This window comes from Chiloscyllium plagiosum, unplaced genomic scaffold (assembly GCF_037043375.1).
Source record: "Chiloscyllium plagiosum isolate Xiang-an unplaced genomic scaffold, Cpla_swu_hap1 HiC_scaffold_29, whole genome shotgun sequence".
In the NCBI taxonomy this organism is placed as follows: domain Eukaryota; kingdom Metazoa; phylum Chordata; class Chondrichthyes; order Orectolobiformes; family Hemiscylliidae; genus Chiloscyllium; species Chiloscyllium plagiosum.
The window spans coordinates 103,550,749-103,574,761 of record NW_028270167.1 but is presented as its reverse complement, the minus strand read 5'-3'; the positions used below and the strand labels follow the sequence as shown (position 1 = coordinate 103,574,761).

Below are 24,013 nucleotides of genomic sequence, written 5' to 3'. Positions count from 1 at the left end.
TAGGGAACTGGTTACTCTTCGGAGGGTCGGTGTGGAAGTTTTGGCTAAATGGCCTGTTTCCACACTGTCGGCAATCTGTGGAGCATTAAAGTGCAGCAATGCTTCTTTAACTAAACTAACAGTAAATGATTCAAGAGCCGTAAAAATCATTAATCCTTATGGCCTTTGATGTGAGTGACACGTAAGCGAAGGGTGCAAACCACGTTTATTAATTCGACACGGCGGACGTTTATAGAATTAAAGTGCTTTCCAGCCCATCAGACTTGGGCTATTTCCGGTTTCTTTGGGAAAGGCCTTTTTATGTTCAGTTTCAAATCCTGTGTTATGAAAAATTGATTCGACATTGGACACAAATGCGGTTTAGATTTTGGAATGGTAGCAGGTTTATGGAAGACACTGTCATACTGAAAGGAACATAGTTGTAGAAAATAAGGCCAAGTTGCAATATCACTCAATAAGACAGGATTCTGTCAAGAAAAAAACAAAAAAAACCAGCTTCTCCCATGAATTACTGTGCATGGTCTGTTAGTTTCACAGCTTCTTCCATCAATCTCAATACCTTTTCATCTCTTTCTATCCCTGTAATTTACTCTCCATCCCTCGCTGTCACTCTCTGTCAAACACTCCCAATTGCCATTTTGCGCCTGCATCTCAACTCTGCAAAACAGCCTCCTCTCAAACCAGCAGTTGCTTCCTCCTATGTCTTTATTCACTCTGTCTGTGTGATCTCTTCATCCTTTGATCTCTCCTAATCTGTTAAAGATCATGCTCGCTCCACCCAGATCCATACCTGTACTGACGTCTTCCTGATCAATTTCAGTGCCTGCATGTGCTCGACGTTATTTTCTTTCTAACTTACATTAATCTCTCATCGTTTTTTCATCTTACTGGAAATCTTACGTCAATCTGTTTTAGGCTTAGTTATGCACAATATTATACAACATCAGACAGATAGCCAATATTGTTAAACCCTAATACACATAAGCCTCTGATTAGGGTGAGACCATTTCCAGCTTCCTCTGCGTAACTTTGGGACGGGAAAACACAGATTTCTTCCTGGAAGTATATATATTAAACGATTTTTCTTGTCACAGTGTCTCAGTGGTTAACACAGCAGCTTCACTGTGCCAGGCACGTCTGTTTAATTTCATCCTCAGGCGACCACGCGAACATAGAACATAGAAGAATACAGCGCAGTACAGGCCCTTTGGCCCTCGATGTTGCGCCGATCCAAGCCCACCTAACCTATACTAACCCACTATCCTCCATATACCTATCCAATGCCCGCTTAAATGCCCATAAAGAGGGAGAGTCCACCACTGCTACTGGCAGGGCATTCCATGAACTTACGACTCGCTGAGTGAAGAACCTACCCCTAACTTCAGTCCTATATCTACCCCCCCTTAATTTAAAGCTATGCCCCCTTGTAATACCCGACTCCATACGCGGGAAAAGGTGCATTCTCCCTGTGTCTGCATGGATTTCCTTTGTGAGCTCCGATTTCCTCTCACAGTGCAAGGATGTGCACAGAACGTGGGTTACACTTGGTCAATCGCCCATAATATCCAGGGATGTGCAGTGTCAGCCATGTGCAATCTGTGTTACAGATTTTGGGTAGCGAGGTTGGATATTTTTGAAGGATTGGTGTGGATTCTGTAGACCGAATGGCCTGCTTCCACACGAAACGTATTTGATCATTCTTATTCTGATCGCCAGGCTCACAAGGAAAAAGTAGAAAGAATTGATGACTCCCCGCTCCCTGACACTTGACCAGAAGCCATTTCTAAACACAAACACTCAAGGAAAATCACATTTCGTTAACCCTTTGAAGATACAACCAAAAATACATAAGTTGATCATTTTTCCCTTAGAGCCTCCTTTGCTATTCGATAATTTCATAACTCACACACGTTTATCCTCATCGCGACCTTCCTGAATATTTTTGAATATCTCTGCTTTTCTTTCACTTAATTGGTTATCAACAAACTCGCTCTGCCTTCATGATTTCTTCTCATAAAAAAGAATCATTTATTATTTGATGCCCAGAATTGTGAAGACTCACAACCACCCCCGAGAGAACAAGAACTAGCACATTTTTGAAAGCAGTATGCCCCTTTTGTTAAACTAGGACTGAATGCTAGAAACTAACAAAGCAAACTCGTTGCTGATACAACACAATCTAAAGCAATGTAACATTGTGGACAGAGTAACTCACTTTGCTCAATTGTTATGGACAACAAGGAGTTGTGAAATAAATCAATTAGACCTGCGGAGAAGAACATACAAAGCTCACAGCGATGTTCAAGATCAGCAATTAAAAAGGAGCATACCGTGGACCAGAACAGCTGCTAGATTGGAATAGTGAGTGCGTTCTAACTCACCAATTATTGCATGTTCTATTTCTTGAATAAGCAGCTGTTTTAATTAGACTAGAAGTGATAGTTTAGCAAGATCATCTAAACTGATCAATTCAAGTGGGACCTGGAATGCTATTGAAATACATCCTCACTAACATGGCTGTGCATCTCATCAGTGATATTCGCTGCACATACTTGACCAAAAACATTACATCAGCTGCAATGATACTGTTTTAAAAAACATGTTATAACTGATCAAGAAATAAAAACACAAATTGATAACAAAACTTCCCGACCAAAACACTCATAGCGGAGTTCGTTAAGGAGTGATCCCTCAACAATGATGAGTAACTTCATGGTACCAACTTATCTCAATGACGTTTCTGATGAAGAGTCACTGGACTCGATACGTTGCCTCTGCTTTGTCTACACAGATGGTGCCAGAGTTGCCGAGTTTCTCTAACAGATTTTGTTTAATTTTTTATATTTTACAGACAGTACACATCTTTTGTACTTCTTTTAACAATGTTACTGTTGTAGTTGCCAGATGTAGAAAAGTCACTCACAGAGTGAGACCGATTCCATTGTCTTCTTGTATTTTCTCATTCTGATTTTCAACCTTTCCTCTGATGCATATTTGATTAAATTGAAACTTCAGAATCTAGTCTAGTGATAGCTGTGGGAAGTATAACGAACTGGACAAGCCCCGATCAAAACTTATCAAGAAGATACCCTCGATCTTGACCTGTATTGATTTAAAGGCATGCAAAAAGTGTCGTGTTTCAGATGTGTATGTTTTCTTCAAGCTACTTGGCTTTAAGCAAAATACACATTATTCTTTTAAAAAAGTTAACATATAACAAAGAATGTAAAATTGGCATCACTTCCAATCCATTAAAAGGTTGACCAAACGTATATTTTCTTCAACTACAAATCCTCAACTGTTAAAATGCAGCAGCATCACCAAAAACCATGAATTCTGATGAAGTGTAACTGGACACGCAACTTTAACTCTGGTTACTCTCCAGAGATGCTGCCAAACCTGCTGTGTTTTCCAGCATTTGTTGTTTTTGTTCCCATAAGCACAGATTCTTCTTTTTAACCGGTTATCTTCAGTCATGGAGAAAGGATAAGATGCAAAAAAAGAAAAACTCTACAACAGCAGAGAGAGTACGCCGGTTTTTTTTTCAGCAAAACGGACAGATCTGTGGCTATCTGCTTCAATCTTTCACCAATATCTCCGTCGTCGTCCCCCCGTCCCCCCCACCCGCCCCAACTTGAACTGCTGGGACAACTAAATACCTGTGTCCCCGTGAGCCTGAGTCCACCCACATGTGCTGCTTTTGTTTAATTCAACAAAACACAACAATTCCAGGAGCTCAATGCTGTTTAGCCACTGTTTCTGAAGCAGACAATGCAACAACATTTTGACAAAATAATTTTCGCAAGAGAACCAGTACATACTGATTAGATGAGATCCCCGACCGCATGGAAACAGGACCTTCGGTCCAACTTGTCCACACCAATCTTCCAAATAATAACCCACACAGAACCGTTCCTGTACCATACAATTACACCTGACTAACGCACCTAACACGGTGATCAATTTAGCAAGGCCAAGTCAGCTGACCACCACACCTTTGGATTGTCGGAGGAACTGAAATACTCACCGAAACCCCAGCAGAGACGGAGAGAATGTGCTATCTCCACAAAGATAGTTGCCCGAGGATGGAATCCAACTATCAGCAAAGCATAATCAACAAAACTTACTAGTTGGAATGTTTCCTCAATAATGCTCAAGAAGTCTGATGGCATCCCTGGCAAAGTAGCTGTCGTCTTTGGAAACACTTAAAATTCCTCTTCCTTGAACGCCAGCGCACAAGTCGCAGCCGTGTATAAGTTAGAGAATAATCAATATTGTTCACACAGCGTCTTCCAAACTCATACTCTTTATTGTCTATAACAGCAACGACAGTAGACATTTCAGAACATTATCATCATGATCCGCACTAAGCCTTACATCAATCACATTTGCCGAAACAAATCTGATCCATAACCATCACTGAATGGGGCGATGCTATGGCTTTGACAGGTGCATTTTATGCTGTCTTTTTTCTGAAAGAAGTGGAAGTTGAGACAGAGTTGGCGAGATCACGACTAGAAACCTACAAAATCAAAACGTTTATGAAGCCTTGTATTTATTTTGATGCGATAGAAGAAGCCAGATTTATGACGTAACCCACAAAATCACAGTTTTAGTTCCAAATGTCTGTAGCTGTTGTGGTTGTGCAAGCGACAAATCTCTCTCTATTTCTCCCTTTCACTGTCTCGCTCCCTCTGTCTGTCTCTCCCCCCACCCATATCTCTCTCTGTCTTACTGTTTGTTCCACTTAAATGTTGAGTTCCTCTTCCTGCTGCTACAATTGCAAGTGAGGCAATCAATGCAACTGAATTAAGTTTTTTTCCACGTGTGAGGCTTATGACGTATTTCTATGTTTGAATAGCTATTGGTAATTGTTTTGTAGGGATTAAAACAAGGTCAGCCATGTTAACTTCGTAGAGGATGATTTAATATGATTCATACAGAGATTATTGGCTGGCAGGTCCAATTAAAGTGTCGAGATTCTTTCCTCTCTGAGAGCTGGCTCTGAGGAAGACGAACTTATGTCAAGTGTTGCGCACTTATCATGAGGATTGTCTGAGTAATAGGATGCTGGCCTCTATGGAGTAATTTCAGTGGGCGGAAAAGAGAAAAAGAAGTGTGATTGAACCATTGACAAGCAACTGTACACCTTGAGTTGGATTAAACATTTCAGGCATCCTGCCAATATTTGGAAAACTGAATACATTAGGTCCAGAAGTTTAAAAATTGTCCAAGCATGTCTAAAAATAGGTTCGTGTTTCTGCCACAGTTTTGCTAGTTTGAAAGTCATCCTGAGTTTGGAAGACGCTCTGTCATTTTAAATCTTACCTTTCTATATCTGCTCTCAATGGCTCTCAGATATACATTGTCAAACAGTAACATATTTTAAGATGAATACAAGTTTGTCCATTCCACATGGGAAGCACAATGGCTGCTTTTCCAACAGAATGAGTGGCTGTGGGGGTGGGGGAGATCTGAACGCATTTGATGTGATCGTTGTGAATGTAAATTCACGCAGTAACATCTCCCATGAAAATTTTCGCCTTGTCTTCTCGATCTCATTACTGGTTAGAAACTTAATACACTTGCTGAATAAACTTTTGCAAACAGACGACATTACACATGGGTAGGGGTCATAGAAACATCTGTTAGCAATTCTGTTCGACACTTTGCTCAATTTTCTATTCCTCATGCGACTGACTTAACGCTGAGTGAGAGGTTTCTTCCTGCAGTGCCTTCCTAGGCCATTCATGGTGAGTGCTGTTGCATTGCTCATGTACACAGGTGGACCCAAACCACCGCAGCTAACGCCAGCTGCACTGCTCCAGCAAACAGCTCACTCAGAAACAGATTTGCACGCAACGATTCTCGTCGTTTCAGCTCCAGCTCGACTTAGAACAAAGGTAATGGCCTCGATTCCTCCAGATATTCGGACAGACTCTTACCAAACAGCAGTGAACTGCTAAACCCACATTATAAATAGGCACTGTTAATCACAGTCCTCATTAAACCAGAGGATTATAAGTTGGAACTCTTCAGAGCTGCTTCCAGCATTTTATAAAGCGAAATGTCCAGTTTCCTATGTAATCCTGTCTTTTTGCTTTTCCGCGGCCCATTCTTTCCAGGTTTGCTTAAACGGTGCACACTGCCATTCTAGCTAAACAGTCCTTGTATATGCCTGGGTGAATAAACAACACACCGCCCCATGACCCCAATGATCTCAGTCCCTGCCCAGTTGTGATGCCTCCAGTGTGGATTGATTCCTCCACTGCAAGAAATGGTGTCCATGATAAGAACCTCCTCCACTCCACTCCGTCTCCCTCTTGCACCATCTCCTTGGCCATACCTTTGCCCGATATACCTTTCTGTTTCTACACTAATGGGCAGGTGGCACTGCACATCATTCTAAGATCACCCCATTTGAGATCACACTGTTGAGTTTGCTTCACAACACGCTGCTATCTGCCCCCACGTCCTCACCCCTATTTTGCACACCGTGTTAGTGCCAATGTGCCCGACGACTATTGAATATTCGCCCTCCGCTCACCCCTCAATCTGTCAGAATAACATGCAACCACTCTGAGAGATCCTTTCATCAAACGACGAGAAAACCGCACATCCTTTTGCACTGTGGTAGGAAAGTTATGAAACTCATTCTCCTCCCCTTATAATTGGTTCACGACTGACTTTCCCACACAGTTTTTCCATTTCCCCGTGGAGAGGAGCCAAGAGGTTTCAAGCAAATGTCTGTTGCTACCGCCTTCATCCCGAAACCCCACTCGTCACCCATAAAAATATAATTGGTTTCTCTGTTTCTCTGGTGAATGTCCATTGTGGGATAGTGTTCCTGCCGAATCCCCTCACTCTGTCAAGAGGACAACTATCTTCCTTGCTACCCTTGAATTCCTATCCTTCTGTGTGTCCCCATAGCCTCATCCCCAAAACCCAAGCCGGAGCAAGCAGGAGCTGAGGAGAGTCCGAGTGATGCTTGTGAAAGAGGCCACGTATACGAGAGGAATAAATTAGCAGCACATAGCTGAGGGACCTGCAGTGGTGAAACCCTCACTTAAACATGACTGGAAGAAATAACAACAAACTAACACACAGAGTTAAAATATTCATTATTTAACATACGACAGTTTGGACAATGACAAAGATCGCGAGCAGAGCTATGGATGATCATGGATTAACATCTAATGTACCTGAAAATATAACACAGTAATGGGATCAGAGAAACACTTCGGTTTTCGTGCCTTCCACTTTTCTGTAAAATGAGATGATAAAATAAATGTGTTGAGAGACATTCAGAAGAAACATATACATCTCTTCGCTTGAGTTTCAACCATCCAAATGTTAAAAAACCTTCCAAAATCCAGCACTGACAGTTCAGGATGGGAATTTACAAAATGGTTTGAGGAGTCAAGTATTTTAATGATAAGGTTATGTTGGCGAGAGGGTTTTTAGAGATTTGATAGATGCATGCAATTTAACATGTCTTTTCACCAGCCAATTTTGTTTTCCAAAGATCATTTGGAAGCAGAAGCTTGAAATGCAGGAAAGAGAAAATTAGGAATGAATATAATCCACATTCTGTAACAATTGGATTCAATGGCTGGGTAACTACCCGGCATTCCACGCCTTGAGACTGTACTCATCACAGGAGAGGAAGGGGCAGTCGCATGCTGGCTTCACCTCCGTGGTAAATGGGAGAGATGCACTTTTCCAGACGTTAAGGCTGTAGAGCCTGGAGGGAGGGATTCAGGCCGAGAGCGTTTAAAAACGCTTCCAGCGAAAATCGAGCAGCTTGAAAAATAAATAGGGGTAAATATTTTGCAGTTCCAAGGTAAACAGCTACCATTCTGGCTCAGGTTCTGGACGCATGGGTGGTCGGAACGGTGACGTCCTAGTACGGGTTTGTAACTGACTGTCCCTTCAGAGGTGGGAATGTTGGTTGAGGGCTTGACAACATTCAGCATCATTTTCAACTGCTCAGATACTGAAGTCGCGCATATGCATATGTTCAGGTTGTACGTTTGTTAGCTGAGCTGGTAGATGTGTTCTAATTGAGAACAACTTTTCAGCCGGAATCTCAACATGCGCTAAAAAAAACTTCCCAAAAATCGTTTATTAATTCGTAACAACACCTAGATATCATACAAACTCTGCACAAGTGGCAAGTAACAGTCATATCACATATATGCCTGGCGATGCCCATCTTCATCAAGATACAATCTGAGTTTCCCGTTTTGACATTCAACACCAAATTTATTCTTGAATCCTCCATGAACAACATTCTGGGGTGTACTATTGAATAGAAACCTTCCAGATAGATTCCATATATCCTGTCATGGTCCTATCTGCAGCTCAACAACTCTCAGACATGTGGATCCGACTCCCACCCCACTGCCAAACTAGTTGAAACCCATCCGAATCGCACGAGCAAATCTCCCACCCATGACATTTTTACCCCTACAGTTCAGATGCAACCCGTCCTTCATGTACAAGTCCCACCTTCCCCAGAAGATATCCCAATGGTCCAGGTATCTGAAGCCGTCCCTCCTGCACCAGCCTCGTAGCCACGTGTTAAGTTCCATTCGCTGACTGTTCCTCATCTCACTATCTCGTGGCAGGAGTAGGAAACCTAAGAACACTACTCTCCTCCTCCTGCTCTTTGGCTTCCAACCTAACTCTCTGTAGTCACTTTTAAGATCCTCAGTCCCTTTCCTGTCGATATCATTGGTGCCAATATGTACCATGATTTCTGGATGCTCACCCTCCAACTTCAGAATCTTGCAAACTCGATTGGTGACATCCCAGACCGTGGCACCATGGAGTGAACATACCTTCCAGGATTCCCTTTCCTGACCACAATATCTCCTGTCAATCCGCCAAATTATTGAATTCCCTACCTCCAGCGCTTTTCTATTCCCCCGCTTCCCTTCTGAGCCACAGTGCCAGAGACCTGACAACTATGGCTTTCCTCTGGCTTTTCCCACCAGCAGTATACAAAACGATGTACTTATTTCTGAGGGGATTGAGCACAGGTGATCCCTGCTTTGTCCGTCGGTTCCCTTTACTCCCCCGGACAGTAACCCAGCTGTCCTTATCCTGTGTCTGGGGAGTGACCACCTCCCTGAACATCTTCTCAATTCCCCCCTCAGTCTCCCGGATGATCCGTAGTTCATCCACCTCCAGCTCCAGTTCCCTAATTCGGTTTTCAAGGAGCGAAAGTTGGCTGCATCTCCCGCAGATGTAGTCGACGGGAACATGTGGAGAGTCTCTCACCTGCCACATTCTGCAGGAGGAACATGCAACTCCCCTGACATCCATATCCCGCTAGTATGAAAATCTGCACAGATCTAAATAAAGGAAGAGAAGAGGAAAAAAAAACAGAAACCTGAAAACTTACCTCGTTTACAGAATCTTCGTAAGGTTCGAGGAGGTAGGTAGGAGGGCGGCCTGACGGTGAAAGACCTCGGGTTTAGATGTCACACACTTAAATACTCCCCAGAATTCCTTCGCTCCTCCCTCACACCTCTCGGCAAATTGAGGCCCCGATGCCTGAACTCAGGTTGTTAAAATGTTAGACTCACCTTCCCAAAGTCCTTCGCTGTCCCGACGCCTGGTCTATGGTTTTTAAACCAGTAGATTGAACTTCCCAAAAGTCCTTCGCTCCTCTGTCATACCTCTCGGCAAATGGAGGCCCCGGCGCCTGATCTAAGGTTTTAAACCGTTAAACTCACCTTCACAAAATTCCTTCACTCCTCCCTCGCACATCTCGGCAAATGGAGACCCGACGCCCGAACTAAAGTTTTTAAACCGTTAGACTCACCTTCACAGAAGTCTTTCGCTCCTCCCTCGCACCTCTCGGCAAATGGAGGTCGCAACTCCTGAACTAAGGTTTCTAAAACCTTAGTTCAGGAGTGTGGATGAGCAGAGGGATCTTGGTGTCCATGTACACAGATCTCTGAAAGTTGCCACCCAGGTAAATAGTGCGGTGAGGAAGGCATATGGCGTACTGGCTTTTATTGGTAGAGGAATTGAGTTCCGGAGTCCTGAGGTCATGATGCAGTTGTATAAGACTCTGGTACGGCCGCATCTGGAATATTGTGTGCAGTTTTGGTCGCCATACTATAGGAAGGATGTGGAGGCATTGGAACGGGTGCAGAGGAGGTTTACCAGGATGTTGCCTGGTATGGAAGGAAAATCGTATGAGGAAAGACTGAGGCACTTGGGGCTGTTTTCACTAGAGAAAAGAAGGTTTAGGGGTGACTTGATTGAGGTGTACAAGATGATTAGGGGGTTAGATAGGGTCGACAGTATGAACCTTTTCCCGCGTATTGAGTCGGGTATTACAAGGGGGCATAGCTTTAAATTAAGGGGGGGTAGATATAGGACTGATGTTAGGGGTAGGTTCTTCACTCAGCGAGTCGTTAGTTCATGGAATGCCCTGCCAGTAACAGTGGTGGACTCTCCCTCTTTATGGGCATTTAAGAGGGCATTGGATAGGTATATGGAGGATAGTGGGTTAGTGTAGTTTAGGTGGGCTTGGATCGGCGCAACATCGAGGGCCCAAGGGCCTGTACTGCGCTGTATTCTTCTATGTTCTATGTTCTATAAAAGATCAGGATCACCGGCCCAGCAGTCCTTCACTCCTGCCTCACACCTCTGGTCAAATGGAGGCCCCGACGCCTGATCTAAGGAATTTTAACCGTTAAACTCACCTTCCCAGAAGTCCTTCGCTCCTCCCTCGCACCTCTTGGCAAATACCGAGATTGAAAGAAATGAAGTTGAGTGAGTCAAATCAAGCATGATATACTGATCCACGATCCAACTGATCAATAAATTCAGCAGGCCATGAAGGCTATATATTTATCTGGTATGTCTGTGGGAAAAGATTTCAAATGACAGTGTGATTATAAAACGCCAACACACACACACACGCACACACACACATGCAAATACAGACACACACATGCAAACGCACACATGCAAACACACACACACTCACACACTGTACATTGTGAGTGTTGCAGCACAATGACTGCAGAAATTATTTCACATAATCCAATTAACATTCTTTAAAAGATCTGAAGAGAAGCCATACCTTTGTTGTGTTTAAGGGCAAGGATTCAACAGATCATCGGACTTGGAGATACATAAGGAGATCAGCAACATGAAAAATTATGTATTGTGGGAAGTATTACAGCTGCTCAGAGCAGTTGGAAGCTCAGTTACACAGACATTCTGAGGATAGACTGTTGACGTGCTCCATGTGTGGAAAGGGATTTGCTCTGTCATTCAGCCTCACGTGACATCTGTGGGTTTAAACTGACAAGAGACATTTCCTCTGGTTGTGGGGAAAAATCTTTAAGATTTTCACAGATCTGAAATTTAGAGGTCTGTATTCAACATCACGTTATTTCCATGGGCGATAACTCGTTCAACTGTTCCATGAGTGGGCAAATTTTCGCAAGGGGATACAGCCTAATGTCGCACATATGTCTTCGTCACTGGGAGAGAAGCTTTTCCGCTCCGTTTGGGCAGTGATAACCTCCACATTCCACTCTAATGTCAACCAGTCGAATTGAAACTGGAGCGTGTACATCCTTCTGCTCTGTGCTTGAGAAGAGGTGCATTAAATCAGTAAAGTTTCAGACGCACAAACTTGATAAACACTGGATGGAAACCATACACCTCCACTGAGTGTTGGAAGAGATTCACGTGATCATCTGTACTCAGTGAGCGCAGACTTTTCACATTAGTGACAAACACTTGCCTCTTGTGTGGAAAGGCATTCACTTGGATCTCCAGTCTCAACAGATATGGGCTTGTTCATCCCATTGTGAGAAAAAAGTAAATGCTCTGACTGTGAGAAGAGCTTCAGGAGTAACAATGCTTTGATGATACAACAGTGAAAGCTTTGTGGGTAGAGGCCGTTCACCTACACTATGTGTAGCAATGGATTCAATAATTCATCCGCACATGTGACACACCAGTAAGGAGGTATTCGGTTAGCTCAGTTGGCTGGGTTGCTTATTTGTAAAGTAATCAGATGTGGACAGCATGGGTCCCGTTCCCATCAACGGGTTGAGAATACCATAAGCAACTTTCATCTCAACCTCTTCCGTTGCCTGGAGTCTAGGAGCCCACTGGTTAAATCACCACCAGTAACTTCTGTCTCTAATGAAGAGAGCAGCTCCTCTGGTCTGCATATCGACGGTGGCACACGCATTCCAGTGAGGTCAAATGTGATTGTATCTTGCTGTTACTGCATCCAGAAATGAACTGTGTTCATTCTATCAGCTGGCGTTTACTTCATTGGATGTGAATAGCCTCTTTAATTGAACTGGGTTTTAATTGCTCAAGTATCAGTCACATCAAATATACAGTTTTCCCCAATTTCTCTCCAATGAGAGGAATCTGGTGGATATGCATTTGCACTCTGTTCTTTGGCATTTTCTTCGTTGTTCAAGCTTGATGTGTATTGAAAAATTATTTGATACATTCAGAATTACTGACTGTGTTTCACTGCAATGGAAGTCCTTGAGATGTGTAATCACTGCTTGAGGAGATGCAGCAGGTAAATTGTGTCGCTACACAGTGGGAAGTCAGTCTCACAGTGAGAGCACGTGAATGGTTTCTCATCAATGTGAACACGTTGATGGGAGTTCAGTTCCCATTCTCTGGACATTTAAACGGTTTCTTTTCACTTGTAACCCATTGGTGTATTAGCAGAATGGAAGATTTAAGTGCATCCTTTCCCAGAAATGCTACATTTAAATGCCCCCTTGCCAATGTTAATTCGCTGGTATCACTGCAAGTGTGTTAATGGAGTGTGAACTCGCTTGTATTTCAGCAGGTTGCTGAAATCAAGTAATTTTTTCCCCGGCACAACAGACAAATGGTCTCTTGTCTGTGTGAAACTGTTGATGTCTCAGCTGACCGAATGCTCGACTGAATCCTTCCCCACACTGAGAGCAGGTGTACAGTCTCTCTTCAGTGAGTTCCCAGTGACGGGCTGACCCCATTTCCACTGTGAGAATAGATTAGATTACATTACATTACAGTGTGGAAACAGGCCCTTCGGCCCAACGAGTCCACACCGACTCGCCGAAGTGCAACCCACCCATACCCCTACATTTACTCCTTACCTAACACTACGGGCAATTTAGCATGGCCAATTCACCTGACCTGCACATCTTTTGTGACTGTGGGAGGAAACCGGAGCACCCGGAGGAAACCCACGCAGACACGGGGAGAACGTGCAAACTCCACACAGTCAGTCGCCTGAGGCGGGAATTGAACCCGGGTCTCCGGCGCTGTGAGGCAGCAGTGCTAACCAATGTGCCACCGTGCCGCCCATCAATAATACACATCAATACTTGGATGATTTCTCATCAGTATGAACACATTGGTGATACCTCAGTTTTGGAGAACTTTTTTTGAAAGCATTTCCCACATTCTGAACAATTAAACAGTCTCTCCTCAGTGTGAATGCATGAGTGCAGCAGCAGGTTAGATAACTGCACAAATCGCTTCCCACACTCAGAACAGGTGAAATGCTTTTCCCCAGTATAGCCGGATGAATTGTCATGGTAGGCGAATAATTGAATACTTTCCACAGTCAGCACATTTCCAAAGGTTCTCTTCAGCGTCCCTCCATTTATATCTTGGCAGTCCAGATGATTGGCTGAAGCCCCGCCCATAGACAGCACACGTGAATGGTTCCACTCGACCCGCAATGATGTTTTCTCCTTCATTTTCAAAGGCCAACGAGTTCGGGCTACTTTAAACTGAACAACTTCATCAGATACCGATGTGATGTGTCGTTTCAATTTCCATTGATAATCCTCATCTTTAATAATTCTGAAATTAAAACAGAAATAGCTTAGTAAGAGCTCGCTTTTTAAAAAAACACCAAAGCATTTAATTGTCATTCTTCTTTCGGATGTGTATATTCAAGACAGTTTCAGCATGTAGTTCTCATTCCTAATTTGACTGGACACTGTGATGATGAGCAGCCTTCTGGAACCCTTGTTGTCCATGGGCTATCAGTACATCCACATTGTAAGGGAAGAAAATCCAGAATGTTGATGAAGTGACAGGGGAAGAATGGCAAAATATTTCCAGGTCAGTATGGTAACTGGTTTATTGGGTTGCCCTACCCACCTGTCGTCCTTTACCTTTGAGATGGACGTGATTGTGAATGTGAAAGGTACGGTTTAAGGAGGCGCGGTGAATTTCTGCACTTGATCTTGTGGATGGTACAACCTGCATGTCTGAGTGTTTGGCGATGGAGGAAGTGGATCTGTGTCGATGTTGTTTCATTCATGCGGTGCTGATAAATTTGGCTGTTCTGTTCTGGGTGATGTTGGGCGATGCATTACTGTTGGAACAGCACTGAGCAGTCCTCAAGGAGCTTCTGACTGAAATGTATCTTCCGACTTGGATGCTGCCTTATCTGCTGTGCTTCTCCTGCAACATGCTTTTCAATACTGCACTTATTCAGGCAAGTAAGGAGTATTCAGCTTTGTTTCTTATTTCTGCCTTGTAAAGGAATAAACGACAGGTGGGGAAATAACCCAAAGAAGGAGAAGAACAGTTGGACAATGGAGTGGATAACGATCTGGCTTGGAGAGTGAAAATCGGTTAATGAAGATTTTTAGTTGCTATTCGTAGGTGGTGTGTAATGGCAGGCAATCTGATAGATAGGCTTCAAGGAATAAAGAATTGCATTACTTGCTAAAGAATCCCGGATTCTGATTGATCTTGTGGCCACAAAAGACTGGTTCAATTAATTTCCCATAGAGACTGGGACTTTCACAGCAAGGAGAGAGGCATTTTGGCCCTTCTTGCCAATGTCAGGCATCAAGCGCCTATCCACTGTCACCCCATTTTCCAGAACTTGTTCTGTAGCTTTATGCGCTGTGGTGCTTCAAGTGATCATTGATTGCTTTTTGAAATTCCACCAGCTCCAGCAAAATGCCACCACCCCACAGATATTCTTCTTACCTCTCTTCTCTGCCTTCCGCATGTAACCTTCCATCTGGGACACACTGGTGCATTCTGCCTTCACTCCCAACACCTCCCCACCTGGCACTGTGGAATCTTCCCCTGCAATTGCTGAAGATGTGAAACATGCAGTCATGAAATATCAGAAATAGGAGCAGGTGTAAGCCCTCCAGCACTTAGAGCCTGCTCCGCCATTCAATACGCTCATGGCTGATCATTTCGTGCGCTCAGATCCATTTACCCGTCCTCTCACTGTATTCCTTATTTCCTTTATTGTTCAAAAATAAGATCATCGCCATAAAAAACGTTTACTGAAGTGGTTTCAAGTGGCAAAGAATTCTAATTATGAAAGTGAAGACTACACATGTTGGAGATTAGAGGTAAGAGTGTGATGCTACAAATCGCGTAGCAGGTGAGACAGCATCTGATGAGCAGGAAAATTGATCTTTCTTGCAAAAATCCTTCATCAGGAATCGAGGATTCCAAAGAGTAACACTCCTTTTGTTAAAAAGTTGCTTATCAATTCTGTGCTGAACCTGCTCCGTCTAATCTTGAGGTTATGCCCTCTTTTCCAAATTTCACCCGCCAGTGGAAACATCCTTTCTACTTCTATCTTACATATTCCCTTCAAAATTGTACATATTTCTATAAGGTCTCTCCTAATTCTTCTGAATTTCAATGAATATAATCCCAATCTACTCAATCTCTCCTCATAACCCTATCCCCTCAACTCCGGCATTATCCCAGTCTCCCCCATCTGCACACCTTCCAGTGCCAGTCCATCCTTTCTCCACTCATGAGACCAAACCTGCTCACAGTACTCTAGGAATGTCCTCAACAGCACCCTGTAGAGCGGCAACATAACCTCTCTTCTTTTAACCTCACCCCCTTTAGTAATGAAAGACAATATTCCATTTGCCTACCTAATTACTTGTTGCACCTGCAGACCCGACCTTTGTGATTCATGCACAAGGACACCCACGTCCCCGTGTACAGCAGCATTCTTCAACATTTTAGTCGACAAGTAATAACCCTTTCTCCTGTAACCTCTAACAAAATGGATGACTTCACATTTCATCTGCTGAACCTTTGCCCACTTAGTCAATGTAACTACTTTCCTCTACAAAGTTTCACATTCCTCTGCACACTGTCCTCTGCCATTCATTTTCGTGTCATCTGTAAATTCGGACGTGCTACACATTGTCCCCAACAACATATTATCTATAAAAATTGCAAATAATTGTAGTTCCAAAACCCATCACTGAGTCACACATTTATCGCCACTTTTTGCTTCCTGTTAGTTAACCATTCCTCTGCCCATGCTTATACTCGACCACTAACACCATGCATCCTTACCTTATGCATCAGCCTCTTGTGCGCACCTTGTCGAAGGTCTCTTGTAAATCCAGGTGCACCACATTCACTGAGTCCACGTTGTCCACCATATTAGTCATGTCTTCATAGAATACCAATATATTTGTAAATCATGACCTGCCCTTCATGAATCAGTGCTGTGTCTGTTCAATCTCTATCGCAGTGACCTCTTATTCCTTCCTTGATAGTAGACTCAAGCACCTTCTCTCCTACAGAAGTTTAGCTTGCGGGTCTATAAGCCCCTCTCTTGTCTTCCTTCCTTTTTTTTAAACAGTGGCGCCAGATTTACTGTTTTCCAATCTGCTCGAATTGCCCCAGAGTCCAGCGAATTTGCAAGATTACCGCCAGTACACCTGTTATTTCCCCCGCCAAATCTTTTAGCACCTTGGGATGCATTCCATCAGGGAAAGGAGACTGTATCATTAGCTGCATTAGTTTGCCCAACACGAGCTTTTACGAAATAAGGATTGTTTCCAGGTCCTCACCGACATCCATCTCTTTTCAGTTACTGGCATGTATTAGTGTCTTCCACAGTGAAGAACAATCCAAATTAACTTTTCAATGCCTCAGTCATTTCATCACATCCCATAACTAAACGCCTAAAGGACAAATGTTCACTTTAACCACTCTTTTTCTTTTTCTTTTTTGTCTAAACTTCAGCTAAACGTCCCTATAATCTGTGCGAGTTTTTGTTTTATCATGTTCTTTCTTACGGTTATTTACAGCACTGTTGTGGCATTCTGTTGACCGAGAAAGCTTTCCGAATCTTCCAGTGCCATGCTGATTTTAACCACTTTGTGTGCCTTCTCCTTGAATTTGATGGTCTCCCTTATTTCTTGAGACAACCGTGCCAGATTACATCTTTTCTTACTGTCCTTCCTTTACATTGGAATATAATTTTGCTCATCATTTTGAAAAATATAATTGAAAGCTCTGCTCATCAGCTGACCCACTTTTTTTTTCTTTTGAGTCTACTTAAGCCAGGCTCTCCTCGTTCTATTGTAGAGCCCCTCGTACAGACACAGGAATCTGGCATTGGTTTTTAACTTCACACTCGCCATCTGCATTCTCAATACAACCATACTGTGATCACTCCTTCCAAGCAGATCCTTAACGATCAGGTTTTTGATTATTCCTGTCTCACTACAGAGGACCAGATCGACAATAGCTTGCTACCTCGCCGTTTCATTGACATATTGTTCAGGAAAACCATCACGATTAAATCCAACAACGTCCTCCTCAAGGCAACACAGACTGAGCTAGTTCGACCAATCTACATGTTGATTAAAATCCCCAAAGTTAATAACCGGCCCATTTTGACCAGCATTACTTATTTCTTTGTGTATTCACCTCCCCAATGTAATCGTTTATTTGGTGGTCAACAGACTACGCCTATCAGTGAAAATTTCTCTTTGAATTTATAATTTCCAACAAAATGGATTCAAACTCATTCTGTATCGAACCTATACCATCTCACAGTACCACGTTGGAGTTGTCCTTGAATATCAGACTCTCCTGTCTGTCCTTCCAAAATGTCTGAAAACCCCGGATATTTAACTCCCAGTCATGACCACCCTGTAGCCATGTCTCCGTAATGGCTACTAAAACATATTAATTCATAATGATTTGTATCATTAACTCGTCAACCTTGTTCCAATTGCTACAATCATTTGGTAAACTTGCTTCATGATAGCTTTCTTAGCTTCATGATTTCCAACATCTCTCATAACATCTCCTGAATAATCCTTCCTTTTAACATCTTATTTCTCCTCAACTGTCCATTTACGTCCTCCCTCCTCAGTATCCAAATGCCCAAACATACCTTCCAGGTGAAGAAACACTTTGCCTGCACTTCGCACAAAACTGTCTTCTACATTCACTTCTCCCTATGTTGTCTCCACTATCTTGGGAAATGAAGTGTGGACTAAGTGACTGCTATTCAGAAAATCCAAGTTCCATCTTCAAGAAAGACCCTAAACTACCACTTCCCAGCCACATTAGTGGACCAGTCCGTTCCTTGGCCAACATCTCTGTCTCAGGCTTACTGCAGTGTTCCGGAGATGTTCAGTCCATGCGTGAAGAACAACATCTCATTTTCCATTTGGGGATGCTGCAGCTCTCCAGACTCCATCAATTTCAATACTTTTAGGTCCTGAACTCATCCATCTCCTTGCCCTCCACCTCACACATCACTCCTTGCCATCACATATGCAGCCATTACACACTAACTATGTTTAGTCACTAACAGTCTCCATAAAAAAGCTACTCACCCTCTCAACTTAATCATTATCCATTAGTTTACCCAATTCTTCTTCTCTCTCTTTGAGTTCTACACTAACCTACCGTTTACTTCTTACTCCAACCGCACCAGCCTATCTTTGCAGATAGGTCAACATTTCTTAGGGTACCATCAGTTCTGAGGAAGAGTCACTGGACCGGAAATTCTAACTCTTATTTCTCTTCTCAGATGCTGCCAAACCTGCTTTGCTGTTCCAGCACCTTCTGCTTTTCAACCTGTTCCTTGGCGCAGATCTCTGTCTCAGGCCATCTGGCACTGTGAATGATCGAGGAACAAAGGTCGTGCGTGTGCCCTTTTGGTAGCCTGAGATCGTCCTTGCTCAATGATCCTCTGTACTGAAGAGAGTACTCTGTTCCTTTTGAAAACTTCTCTTGTCGATTCTTCCTATTGCAATGTGAGCCATAGGCATCAACTTCTTAGGTATATTAATACAGCAATCATTTGTATGGGATTTGTCATGCAGTTCTATTTTGAATGCGATCAACAACAGAAAGAGAGAGAGAGAAAAATAACTCATGCCAAATCTGAACAGACAAGAGTTTCTGCAGAAGGTGGAACTCAGTGACATATTTTTCAGATAGATAACACTAAAACCCTTTCTCACTGTGACAATGTGCCATTGGTTATCAAAGCTAAAGGATTTATAGGCGCAAAGACTGAAACAGTTTATTCCACTTATAATATCTGAATGATCTCCCTCCAGTGTGATAGTACAGTTGTGTCAGTAAATGGGATAACTGAGTGAATCACCTTACATATGCAGCCGGGGAACAGTCCTTGTGTAGTAATATATGGGTACAGAATGCAGGGACGAGGGATTGAGAGTTTTTTGAGCCGTTTCACATCGCGACTGAGACGGTATTGGAGGTTTTGACAGGCTAAAATTGGGATTATGCGAGATGGGAATGGGGTTGTGTCTCACGTTGTTTTGTGAGACTAGAGAGGAAATTACATGTGTTCTGACCAATATTTTACATTCCTTTTTGGACTCCTGGGAGTGGTTAGAGGATTTCTGGACTACTAACGTGGTTCCAGTCTTCAATAAGGCTGGCGAAGATAATGCAGCAAATTACAGAGCAGTGAGTCGAACATCACATGTAGGGAAACTTTTGGAGAAGCCTCTTAACGAGAGAATTAGTTGCAACTTCTTCAGAGAAAGTTTGACCAGCGAGAGTCAGCATGGTTTTGTCAGAGGAATTCATGCCTGACAGATCAGGTTATTTTTTTAGGAAGTGATCAGATCTGTAAACGAGGATAGTGAAATTGATTTAGCTTATGAGGATTTTAGAAAGCCTTTGACAAGTTCCCACAACGGAGACTGGTAACAGGGTTATTAGAAAGGGATACAGCGTCACGTGGTAAGTTGGATCCAAACTTATTTGAGTGGTTGGAGACAAAGGAAGGTTGGAGACGTGGAACTGGTATTCAGTGGTGTACCACAACGATCAATGTTGTGTCCCTTAATGTTTGTGATTGCACATAAACAGTACAGCAGCACGGTGGGCGGCACGGTGGCACAGTGGTTAGCACTGCTGCCTCACAACGCCAGGGACCCTGGTTCAATTCCGGCCTCAGGCGACTGACTGTGTGGAGTTTGCACGTTCTCCCCGTGTCTGTGTGGGTTTCCACTGGGTGCTCCCATTTCCTCCAACAGTCCAAAGATGTGCAGGTCAGGTGAATTGGCCATGCTAAATTGCCCATAGTGTTAGGTAAGGGGTAAATGTAGGGATATGGGTGGGTTGCCCTTCGGCGGGGCGGTGTGGACTTGTTGGGCCGAAGGGCCTGTTTCCACACTGTAAGTAATCTAATCTAAAAAGAAATAATGTTGGGGAAATGGTAAGAAATTTTGAGGAGGATATGAAGATTGGCAAAGTTGTTTACAGTGAGGAAGAAGGTCTTAGGTTTCAGGATTTAGAGGTGAATTTGTCAAATGGGCAGATAGGGGGAGCTGAAAATAACAATAAAAACATCAGGCGATGCATTTTGTAAGTAACACGTCATGGGAGTACTCAAAGAACGGTAGGGCACTGGGAAACCCAAAGGAACAGAGTGACTTTGCATGTGTGTCCACAGATTTGTGAAGGCAGCAGAATATAGTAGTTAAGAAGACAAGCACGACTTTATAAGTCAAGACAAAGATTATGAGAGAAGGAAAATAGGTGTCACATGTAGAAAAGTTCGTGAAGAAAGCATTTGGCACGCTTGCCTTCATTCGTCAGAACATTGATTATTGAAGTTCACGTCATGTTTTGGCTGTACAGAACATTAATGAGCCACATTTAGAATACTGCTGACAATTCCGATCACCTTCAACAGGAAATATATTGTAAAACTTGAAAGAGTACAGAAATGATTTCCAAGGGTATTACAGTGTCGAGAGGGCTTGAGTTGTCAGGAGAGAATGTTTGAGCAGGGGCTTTTCCCAGCAGTGTTCCAGGCTGGTGTGTAAACTTCTAGACGTTTATAAAATCATGATTGGGGTTGGATCGGTGACTGGCCTAAGCCATGGTTTTACCCAGGATGGTGGAATTCAAAACGAGAGGGCACAAGTTTAAAGCGTTTCACGCGGACACATTAAACAACGGACAAAGTGTGATAGAGAGATATTTGGATTTCCAACAGACATCATCTCAGATTAGTCTTCGATTTAAAAAAAAATGGGCATATATTGATAAAATAGTTTGAAAGGTAAACCATGAAGAGAACGTTAAGGATATAAAAATTGAGTGATGTCGAGATGAGCAAGTTTGTGAGTAAAATATTAACCAATGCAGTATGAAGTGGAGAATGAGATGTTCTAAGGAACATTCAATAACGACCCTTTTATTAAAATTAGATATTGCAGGACTCTGAAATACCGAGGGACCTGGCTGTCCTGTTTTGTGAATTACATTTACATGGTCTGCCGGGGTAGCAACTGATTAGTAACGCAATAAGTCTTTTTATTCATTTGTTCAGCAATGACTGGGCCAACATTTATTTCCCCACTCCTATCAGCACTTGAGACGGTGAGAGCCTAATCGAAACACTGCATTTCATGATGTCTTGTTTTGGAGAAACGACGTTTTGCAATTATCAAATTGCAGCTTTCCCTTTTCCTGTTCACAGTTTAATGTTCAAATATTCAGTTGATATCAAAGAATGCAGAGTTTCTCCAGCAATTATGCTTGTGTTTTAGATTTCCTGCATCCACAGTTTATCTTTATTTAGTAATTTGGATGGTCTGAGTTTTATGAGGAATGGAATGTTGCAAGTTGTCAAACATGTGACAGAAGATTCAAACTGAATGCTGGCAAGTTCATCATCAATTTTCCGAAGCAGATCAGCTGAGGTGGGAATAGTCAAAAAGTGTGGTGCTGGTCAAGCAGCATTCGGGGAGCAGGAAATTCGATGTTTCGCGTACAAGATGTTCATCAGGAATGCTTGAATCGTCGATTTCCCGCTCCTCAGATGTTACCTGACAGGCTGTGATTTCCAAGTGCTACATTTATTGACTTTGATCTCCAGCATCTAAAGTTATCACTTTCTGCTGAGGTGCGGTACAGTCAGGTACTGTTCCTGAGATGTAATAACGTGGTCGTGATGACAGAGTGAATTTGTAGTTGAAAACGCATCTGTGAATCAATATTATTCTCCCGATCCCACTCTGCCAAGGACAGGCTGTTTCGATGGAGCTTGTTGTTACAGCCAGTCAATTTGACAGTTGTGCATTTGGCAGGTCGCGAAAACGTGAATTCCCAACGCGTTGTCTAGACTCGAATACAATACTGTGACGTTCGGTCCTGGGTCTGCCACGGCCTAAATTTGAAGGTGGTTTTGCTTGTTTGCATGTGCATAGTCGGTGTAGTGTATATTTGTGTCTGAGAGTGTAACCAGTTTTATTTTCTGATGGATTTTAAAAATGAAGCGATCAACAGAATATTGATTTTAATTTTTCTTCAATAATGTAAATCTGAACCAAAGACATGAATTGTTGAAGAAACTCAGCAGGCCTGACAGAATCTGTGGCGAAAAACTGAGTTAAAGTTTTAGATCGACAGAAACCCGTTACTTATACATTTCTACATTATAATGCTAGGAAAATTATCAGTTTTATCTATTGAATCAGGATTTTTATCAAAATATCTCAATGACAGACAACCGTCACCTTTACAAATTCAAAAGGACTTTATTGACGATAATGCAGTTTCCGTTGCTCTCAGCTGGTGAAAGGCTGTGCTTAAATGATTGCCTTCTTTCGTTTCCTTTCTCTCCGTTTGCAGCAATTTCGAATGGAGAATTGGTCATTTGAGTGTCGAACTCAGCATGTGTCTCCATACGTCTCTCTTTGTCTCTGTGCATCCATCTCACCCTCTTCCTGTTACACATTCTCCGACACTCTGCCTGTCCATACAGCTCTTTACCTATTTCGGCTCTGAACAGTCTGACATTTCGAGACAATTTGAGTGTGCAGCTGCTGAGAGGCTTTTTGCCCACTGACTGGAGTACGTTGAACTGGGCTCACATTCTCCGGATAATGTGTCTGTCACTTCAAACCAGGCAAGGCGACCGTTCTTCCTCAAACAATTATGACTGTTTCGAATTCAAATAGAATTCCCAATCCACCAGGAAAAAAAGCAATTACACTACAAATAAAGAAGCACAACGATGCATATATTTTTGGTTTAAATGTATGAACGGTGACATCAGAGAATGTGAGTGACCACCTGGTGGTATCTCTGACATTACCACAAAATTCCCCGACAAATCTGCAGCGTCTCCTGCCTCATCTCGTTATTCCGACCTAACTGGGAATGCAGGAGCGGGAATAAAAGAGAAGGAGAAGCAGAAGTGCTTGTGGAATAATGGAATGAAACTACAGACATAAGTGATATTTCGGAATATATAAAAAAGCATGACATTCACTGCTGGAACTTAACCTGCATCACCAAATCTTAACAGGGTGAAAGTCCAAGACGCTGAGTTACTTTCGCAAAGACTTGAAACACCAAGCCCAAATATGAACGCAACAAGTAGGCACCGCTGGGAGTTGAACCCAGGATCTCCTGTTTACTAGACAATCGCTTTAACCAACTAAGCCACGGCGCCACGGTAAAACAACCCTTGCTCATCCATATGTGGAGTTGCTTAACCACTTCCTCACAGTACTTGGACTTGTGTTTTCGGATCAATGTTGCTCTCAGAGAATTGCAATCAATCCTCGAATTTTCAAACACAAACAGTTCACAGCTGAAAATTCTCTACTGAATAGGCACATAAAAACATAATCTCTTCTTGCATTCATTTAAAACTGGTATTTTCACCTGGTTAAAGTGACAGGAGAAA

The 24,013-nt window shown here is 42.8% G+C and overlaps 1 non-coding gene across 1 annotated transcript; it reads right to left on the bottom strand.

Annotated features, from left to right (window-relative positions):
- Nucleotides 1–23,702: 23,702 nt before the first annotated feature.
- On the bottom strand, nt 23,703–23,776 carry trnat-agu (transfer RNA threonine (anticodon AGU)). Its single transcript has one exon. It is a non-coding gene; the product is annotated as a tRNA-Thr (tRNA).
- Nucleotides 23,777–24,013: the final 237 nt, after the last annotated feature.